Source organism: Salmo salar, chromosome 05 (genome assembly GCF_965601325.2).
Source record: "Salmo salar chromosome 05, fSalSal1, whole genome shotgun sequence".
Lineage (NCBI taxonomy): Eukaryota > Metazoa > Chordata > Actinopteri > Salmoniformes > Salmonidae > Salmo > Salmo salar.
Genome location: NC_138295.1, coordinates 41,136,575 through 41,146,039, shown reverse-complemented (window position 1 = coordinate 41,146,039; position 9,465 = coordinate 41,136,575). Strand labels below are relative to the sequence as shown.

The window sequence follows — 9,465 nt, the reverse complement described above, 5'->3', positions numbered from 1 at the left end:
AGAGTGAGAGAGACTTGGATTATTGAGGATTTCTACACAAAACGGTTTGGTACAACAAGGGTTACAATGCACCGATTTCAGGTCTGTGCATTGTTCTTGTTCCCAATAAGTGTTTTGTGGTTTTAGAGAAACCATAACACACTTAAGGAGAAGGGAGGACAGTGACGTTGCCAATGTCATTAACCTCGTCTTACTACTAGAGCGGCTGCTACTGCTCAGGCTGCACCGCTAAAACACGTTCATGCGACCACGTGGCCAACATTAGTGTTAGGTTGGAGTGGATAGGGAGGAACAGGGAGAAATGCCTGCTCTATTCCATCACATAGTGTTTTGAGTCACGGTTCACAGACTGTCCTAGCTCACTGCCACATCCTGCATGTCCATGAGAGAGAGAGAGAGAGAGAGACAGAGGAGAGAGAGAGAGAGAGAGAGAGAGAGAGAGAGAGAGAGAGAGAGAGAGGTGATGGAGAGTGGTTGGAGAGATGGGGATGGAGCAGAGGGAGGGGAAAGACAGGGAATTGGGAGATGGGAAGAGGAAGAAAGATGTGGGGAAAGAGGAGAGAGGGAATGTAGAGAAGAAAGAGGAGAATCTGGGGATGACAACAGCACCAAAATACAGTTTAAGAGAGAGATGTGACACTTACCGGGATCACCTCTTCTTCCCATCCTTCCACGCTTTCCAGGAGGACCTGAAGGAAACATAAACACAGAGTGTTAAAGCCCAAACTCATCAACTGAAAAGTCCGGGAAGAAGTTATAAGTTTAGAGCAGGGGCTAAAGGGGTACCTGGGGGTTGTAAGCCACAGATGAGATAAAACTGTTGGATGTGTGTGTGTGGGTGTTGGCAGAGGAGTGTGTTCATTGGGGGTGTAGTATATGTGTTGGCATGGTTACGGTGTGTAAACTGCTCCAGATGTCCAAACACACGGCGCCACAGGTGGAATGTTCTACTGTAGAACTGTAGAACATCTGGATGGATTCACCTGAGCGGAACAGGTGTGTGTATGTGTGTGTCAGCGATCCACATAGTAGGCCTTGCCATGGACTACACAGTCATCCCGCACAGTCACAGTCATCCCATCGCCTCTCTCTGACCGGCCAAGCCACACACAGCGCCTCTCCTCCACTGGCTTGGTGCCAATCCTCACCTTCCCCTGACCTGCCAGTAAAGCCTGTCCTGATACTGTTGGCCTTACTCATGTTGATGTGGAGATGCAGTAAAGATAGGAAGCTGCAAGGAGCTGTTCAGGCAGCCAGAGCAGTTAAAACACCAGGAACTATAGCAGTTCAGAGCAGGAGCTTTGAGCATGCCAGGATGCTGTGCCCAGAGAGAATTATGTAAACACAAAAAACCCTAGTGCTGCTGAACATGCTAAAATAAAGTCGGGGTACGCTGTGTGAATCTCAAGTCTCCCTTTGTGTTTAAGATCATAGAACACAAACGCACATAGTACCACAATACATCACTCCAAAAGTAGATTTTATCCAGCATCCCCTCTTGCTCTGCTCTGCTATATGCATGGTCACTTTAACTATACACATACTACCTCAATTGGGCCGACCAACCAGTGCTCCCGCACATTGGCTAACCGGGCTATCTGCATTGTGTCCCGCCACCCACCACCCGCCAACCCCTCTTTTATGCTACTGCTACTCTCATATATGCATAGTCACTTTAACCATATCTACATGTACATACTACCTCAATCAGCCTGACTAACCGGTGTCTGTATGTAGCCTCGCTACTTTTATTGCCTCGCTACTATATATAGCCTGTCTCTTTACTGTTGTTTATTCCTTTACTTACCTATTGTTCACCTAATACCTTTTTTGCACTGTTGGTTAGAGCCTGTAAGTAAGCATTTCACTGTAAGGTCTACACCTGTTGTATTCGGCGCACGTGACAAATAAACTTTGATTTGATTTGCTCTCCCTTTTCCCCATAGTGCCCACCCTCACTATTGACTCCCTCGCTTCCCCTCCCATCCACCTTCAGAGCTTGCCCCTGGCCGTGCAGGTAAATGGGATCCTTACTGGCTTTGGGCCTGGGTTAGAGTAGCCTAGCTTTGTGTTCTGATGCTAATCAGCTCTGGCTGCAGACATGCTTTTTCCATAGGCCATTATAGGAGTTATTGTTACGGCCTAATCGCTTCCTTACAGTGAAAAGAGAACTACCCTCCTCCTCCTCCTCCTCCTCCTCCTCCTCCTCTGTCTCCACCCACTTTCCAACATTTTAGTCTCTCATCTTTTCCCGCCTTGCAGTCTGTCACTCTTGTACCTCGGCAGTATTCTCCGGAACAGTCCTATTCTCTCGACCATCACATTTGATCTCTGATCTCCTCCTCTCTCTCTTTTTTTGGACACAGGCATCATTGCCTCCCTCCTGTGTGCCCCTGTCTCCCCCCCCTCCATTCTCACACCCTTGCCTGCCCCTGTCTCTCTTCACCCCCCTACCCTTCCTCCCCCTTCCATTCCTCCAGTCCCCAGTGTCCTAGGTATTAATAGCCCCCCAGTACTCTCCACTTCCCCTGCTCCGCTCCTCCAGCTCCCCCAGCCATAAACACCACAGTGAACCTGCCCTGGCAAAGACTGACGACTCAATACAAGAGGGCCAGAGCAGATTCCTGGGGTGGTAGGGTGCAATAGGGGACACACTGGATGTGGGAGAGTGGGGGGGTTCTGGGGTACAGAGTCTCTCGAGCTTCTAAGCTTATCCTGACCACTGACTGTGTTCAGTAAGCAGTAATCCAGTATTGATATTATGGGCTGTTGGTCACTAGGAGCCCCATGCAGTGCCTCTATTTCTATTGGACATGAAAGTCTCATGCCGACGGACAGGGAGGTGGCCAGGGCTGGAGGTAGAGGGGACTGTAATCGGAGCGTGTGATTTGTCATGTGCAGTATAGCTGAGAGGTAACCGCCGTGGTGATGACAGGCTGATGTAGGGCCAGCATTGACTAGAGGAATTAATGGTATAAACAGGAGTGCGTGTGTGTGTGTGTGTGTGTGTGTGTGTGTGTGTGTGTGTGTGTGTATGTGTGTGTGTGTGTGTGTGTGTGTGTGTGTGTGTGTGTGTGTGTGTCTGTGTAACCAGGGCTCAAGCAGAGCTTTAAACACGCACCTGTACATACACAGTTACGCCAACACACACACAGACACGCACAGTGCCAATGTCTGGCACCTTCATTTGTCATCTGTGGCAATGACGTAGAGACATCAATCACACACACACGTGCAAGGGGAGGGTCAAGTTTCGGCCTTAACTTCCTGCGTCACCGGCAAGATCTGTGAGATCAGTGACATACCAGGACCAGGAGGTGTCATATGAGGAGTGTGTGTGTGTGTGTGTGTGTGTGTGTGTGTGTGTGTGTGTGTGTGTGTGTGTGTGTGTGTGTGTGTGTGTGTGTGTGTGTGTGTGTGTGTGTGTGCATGTGCTCAGTAGACATGCTATTAAGGGACAAACCCCCACCATGTGTTACATGTTTGGTAAGCTGATCTCTGTCTCCATGGTCATTTCCTTATACTCTTATACGCTTCCTTTCCTTCCCTCCTTTGGCTTATCTGAAGGACTTGACAGGTCAAGGGCACAAAGGTGAAAATCTACCCAGACCTTTCACCTATCGGTTGCATCCAAGGAAAGGAGACAAGAAGAGGAAGCTGTGTCAAGTATTAGGATATTCCCCATCAGTGATCTACACCTAGAGGTCAAAGGTTATCAGATCCTGGATGGTGTTTAAAGGTTTATGTCACGACCAATGTTCCCTCTAAGCTGCAAGCGTGTGTGCAGTAGCCCGAGACTGCCGTGCAGCTCCCCCTGGACTGCCACACAGAGCGCAGAAGAAATATCAGGCCACAGAGTGAAGCACGAGGCAGAACTTCAATCAACTTTCTAGAGTTTTCCCTGTTAGTTAACACTATCAACGTGTCCCTTTACTGTGGCAACTGTGATCGAATCAACCCAATATTAGCCATTTTCAATGCAACATACCGAAACAAAACAAACTATGCAAGCAATTTTATTGTAGGCAGAATGCATCGGAGTAGGATTCTATTGAGCACAACTCAGCCCATACTCTACACAGCCAATCAGAGCTACCGTAGGCCTATATGCAAAGACCATTGCCATTTATGGATCTGTGCCATTTACGTTGAACTGGACTGTGTTTACAGCTGTGGTCGTGAGTAGATTCGCTTGTTTTGAGATCAAAGCAAGAGATGCATGTAGCCACGTTTGCAAAAATGTTTCATATCCTTTGCTATTTAGTGAGTTATTAGCCCAGTTATAGATCATTTGTAGTCAGCGTAGGCTGAATGGTAGAACAGCTATTTCCATGTTAAAATGTTATGTGATGCATTTTCTCTTGTTTTTGATTGTAGGCCACTCTGGTGGGCCTAAATTGTGATCAAATAGCCACAGTAGCTTACTTGGCCACTGTTGAAACTAACTTAAGGCTGGTACAGCCTCAGTGTTCACAGTAAACGTGCTCTGGAAGTTGCACAGAACTTTCACTCAGCAAACCTGACATTTTCTCAGTGCCGAAAAAAAGTTAGAGGGAAAATTGGTCACGACCCAAAGACAAAACAGGCTCAGAGATCTGAGATCAGAAATAACCAAGCCACTTAACAAAGGTCAATACAAGTAGTGTATGGAGCCAGAAGAGCGCATATTGAAATCATGTTGTTTATAACACTTCAATGATGCCCTTCGAACTCTGACCAGCCTCTGTTGACCGCCATCCTCTCCTCAAATTACGTAACAGAGTTTGCACCAGAAAGAAAATCCATGAATAAAACCTACATGATTCCATAGTCAGAGAGGCATGTTTGTGCTACATAGCCTATTTCTATTTAATGATAAGAAACGTTGTGTCCTGCTGAATGCTCCCCAGGTCTATAGAAACCGAAGTAGGAGGTATCCCATCTCTCCTGTCAGCGAATATACACAGCCCTCTGGGAGAGGATAGAGGAAGAGAGGAGAGAAGAGAGCGGAGGGAAAGAAGAGAGGAGAGATGAGAGAGGAGCAAGGGGGCAGTACAAGAAAAAGGACAAAGAGAGAGTGACAGGTGTGAGAGAGATGAGGAGACGGAAGAGGGAGAGAAAAGACAGGAGGGAAAGAGAGAGGAGCGAGGAGGAAGGAGGATCGATCTTTCCTTGCGTGAGAGGATTGAATGCCCTAGTAGGCCTGAAGTGGTCCGGCGCTCTAACAGATAGGCCTCCAGGGGCCTATACACAACCCATTTATCAGATTCCAAGAGACCCACTCTTGCATGCAGGAAAGAAAGTGAACTGTTTCCCCTGGTTGTTGGTGAAAAGCATGCAGCCTGCCTGGTCCTGGGTTTGACTGGGAGCCAGCTAGAGCTAGCCATGTGTCTGAAGAAACACGTATAGAACACAGCCCACACAGCCCACAACCCCCTAAACCTCACACCGTGGCCTGGCTTGCAGTCACACACATACACAGACTATCAGCCTAAACACATCGTTAGCCTCAGAGAGGTGAAGTCAGCGTGGAGACAAAACCCACTACTGAAACTCCCACTCCAAGAGGCACAGGCACACACACCAACAGACACACACACACACAACTCATTTTATAAAAGCAGACATCTACAACTAGCTCACTGACAAGAGCTATCCGCTTGACTGGGGCCTGGGTTGGAAACAATTTCTCCATCAACACTTATACTGATGTCGCAGTAGCTAAATCAAGCCACGGCTGTAGGAAACAGACAAGCAGAGTGTGTGTGTGTGTCTCTCTCTGTGTGATTGTTAAAACATGCAGCGCGGCCGCTCCGGTGTTACCAACTGCATCTCATCATCCTGGCTACCATCAGCCTTGAATCCGCAAGCCACCCAATCCCTCACACACACACACGCACACACACACACACACACACACACACACACACACACACACACACACACACACACACACACACACACACACACACACACACACACACACACACACACACACACACACACACACACACACACACACACACACACACACACGCACATAGCCGTGACTCGTCTTGATTTAGCTACTGTAACATTTCTCTCAAACAGAGAAGGGTTCCAGGGAGCAAAGCTGTTCCACCGAGTAACAAGCCCTGCCTCCCTCTCTCAGCGTTCTCTCTCTTTGTTAAACCCAACAACTGGTAGTAATAAAGGACAAAATGAAACTGGGATATGATACTCTTTACACTGAGCCACAGGATGCTGCGTGTGTGTCTATGGAGCTAGAAGAGTGTCGATGTGCCTGTGTGTGTGTGTGTTTGCTTGTGTGTGTGTGTGTGTGTGTGTGTGTGTGTGTGTGTGTGTGTGTGTGTGTGTGTGTGTGTGTGTGTGTGTGTATGTGTCCGTCCATCTCTCCACTGATGCAAATATCAGCCCTTCAAACGAGGGATAATCCAATTTAAATGGGAAAGGATGTGGGAAGTGAGGAGGGGTATTGGGTCAACTGTCCTTCCACACTTGCTGCAGGCAGACTTTCACCACATTCCCTCTTGTTACAATTCCTACTTTAGAATGTTATTCCCAACATTACTGATAGTTTTCCCTCCGATCGTCTCGGGGCCCGCTGGCTGTAAATCTAGGGAAGGCTGGGTGACTGGCTTCATAAGTGCACAGCACGACACACACACAGCACACACACACACACACACACACACACACACACACACACACACACACACACACACACACACACACACACACACACACACTGGAGTTTTGCTTCTAATTTGCGTATAAGCATGAGAGTTGGCCTGAGGAGAGAGAGAATTTCACCAGAGACTATGATTAAAAAATGACCAAAAGATGAATGAATATGTTGATATTAAATGAATGCACAACCGATAAATTCCAAAACTGGTAACTAGAACCCAAACAATGTATTCTGGTACAATATTAGGATCTATTTTGGTTTTTACAGGAACTTCCTTCCTGAAAAATACAGCATAGACCAGCATAGGCTGGTGACCAGCCTTCGTTGTATTTTCGATGGGGACCAGCCTTCATTGTGTTTTCGCTGGTGACCAGCCTTCATTGTGATTTCACTGGTGACGACCCTTCGTTAGTGTTTTCACTGGTGACCAGCCTTCGCTGTGTTTTGGACACGTAAGCAGGTCACCAGCATATGCTGGTCCTCCGCAAAACCAGCATCAAGTCACATTATGCTGAGTTGAAAGTGATGTCTAATTCCTGTTGGAATTGACAGGGAATATCTAAAAATGTGAACTTTTATTCACCCACAATCCGCATTCAGAATGATAACCAGGGTTAAAACAATTAATAAATGAGACTACCTAAACCATCTAAACTCAAACAACCATTTCAGTAACGGGTGTAATAAGTCCAACTAAGAGATTGGATTAGTTTAGAAAAAATGTATGGTATTTATCTTTGTGTAGCATGAAAGTTGAAATTAATACAATTGTGTAAATGTCTAGTAGTTAAGTGTAGATATTTTTTAAAGCCCTGGATAGCCTACCGGCACTATAAACAGGGTCCCTGTGCAAGAGAATGCCGCGGTTTTAAAGCTAATTTCCTGTAATAAAAAAAGTAATGTTTGTTACAGGTCCTAAGATTGAGACCAGGAAAACAGATATATTTTCTGAAAACAGGAGAATAAAATTGACAAGAGAAAGTTCTCAATAGAATAAAAAAAAAAAGTTAAATCCAAATGTTTCAAAGGTAAATTATCTGGTTCGTTACAACTGCTTTGTAGAAAAAAAAATACATGCACAGTTGTCATTAACAATAGAAAAATATTGACATTAAAATATACATTCACATACTTTCATATCCTATTTTCAGTCTCTTTAACAGTATATATAGCTATTGCTATTCAATGAATTAGTATCTGTATCAAAATAAAGGCATTCAATCTCAAAAAGTGCAAAAGGTATGCTATCTAGCATGGACAACCATAAAATGTTATGTATGTTTGTCCAACACATCTCAACACTATAATAGTGTAAACATAAATGTTACCCAATGCTACACAATTGACCTCAATGACCCCCACTAGCCGTGCTACAGCTAACAGTAAAATACAAGAACAGCTAAGCATATACAGTAGCTAGTGCTAAATTACAGCTTAGCATGAGGCTAGCTAGTGAACTTCCTAACCATTAATTATGGAAAAAAATATAAATTACTCAAACATTTAACTACAAGGATTCAATAGTGCAACATATAAGTATATACATATGAGCCTTTGTTTAATAAAATAAAGTAATCCAGAGCAAAGAAATATATGTTTAACTTTGAAAAGTCAACGATGCCATTTTCTTAGGTTCACCTCCATGTTAAATCCTTTCTACCTAGCATGGCTTCATTACTTATACAGTGCATTCGGAAAGTATTCAGACCCCTTGACTTTTTCCACATTCTGTTACGTGACAGCCTTTTCTAAAATGGATTGCATTATTTTTTCCCCCTCGTCAATCTACACACAATACCCCATAATGACAAAGCGAAAACAGGTTTTAAGAAATGTTTGCTAATTTATAAAAACAGAAATATATTATTTACATAAGTATTCAGACCCTTTGTTATGAGACTCGAAATTGAGCTTAGATGCATCCTGTTTCCATTGATCATCTTTGAGATGTTTCTACAACTTGATTGGACTCCACCTGTGGTAAACTCAATTGATTGGAAATGATTTGGAAAGGCACACACCTGTCTATATAAGGTCCCACAGTTGACAGTGCATGGCAGAGCAAAAACCAAGCCATGAGGTCGAAGGAATTGTACGTAGAGTTCCGAGACAGGATTGTGTTGAGGCACAGATATGAGGAAGGGTACCAAAACATTTCTGCAGCATTGAAGGTCCCCAAGAACACAGTGGCCTCCATCATTCTTAAATGGAAGAAGTTTGGAAGCACCAATTATTTTCTAGAACTGGCCGCCCAGCCAAACTGAGCAATCGGGGGAGAAGGGCCTTGGTCAGGGAGGTGACCAAGAACCCTATGGTCACTCTGACAGAGCTCCAGAGTTCCTCTGTGGAGATGGGAGAACCTTCCAGAAGGACAACCATCTCTGCAGCACTCCACCAATCACGACTTTATGGTAGAGTGGCCTGATGGAAGCCACTCCTCAATAAATGGCACATTACAGCCCACTTGGAGTTTGCCAAAAGGCACCAAAAGCACCCTCAGACCATGAGAAACAAAACTCTCTGGTCTGATGAAACCAATATTGAACTTTTTGTCCTGAATGCCAAGCGTCACGTCTGGAGGAAACCTGGCACCATCCCTACGGTGAAGCATGGTGGTGGGAGCATCAGGCTGTAGGGATGTCTTTCAGTGGCAGGGACTGGGAGACCAGTCAGGATCGAAGGAAAGATGAACGGAGCAAAGTACAAAACTTGCTTCAGAGTGCTCAGGACCTCAGACTGGGGCGAACTCCCCAAATACAGGTGTGCCAAGCTTGTAGCATCATACCCAAGACGAC

General features: G+C 45.4%; 1 long non-coding RNA gene across 1 annotated transcript in view; it reads right to left on the bottom strand.

Moving 5' to 3' along the window:
• Positions 1–541: 541 nt before the first annotated feature.
• LOC145879519 (uncharacterized) overlaps positions 542–9,465 on the bottom strand; it is a 162,694-nt gene continuing 153,770 nt past the window's right edge. The window contains exon 3 of the long non-coding RNA XR_014392322.1: positions 542–689. This is a non-coding gene — a long non-coding RNA (uncharacterized LOC145879519). The remainder of the gene's footprint in view (positions 690–9,465) is intronic.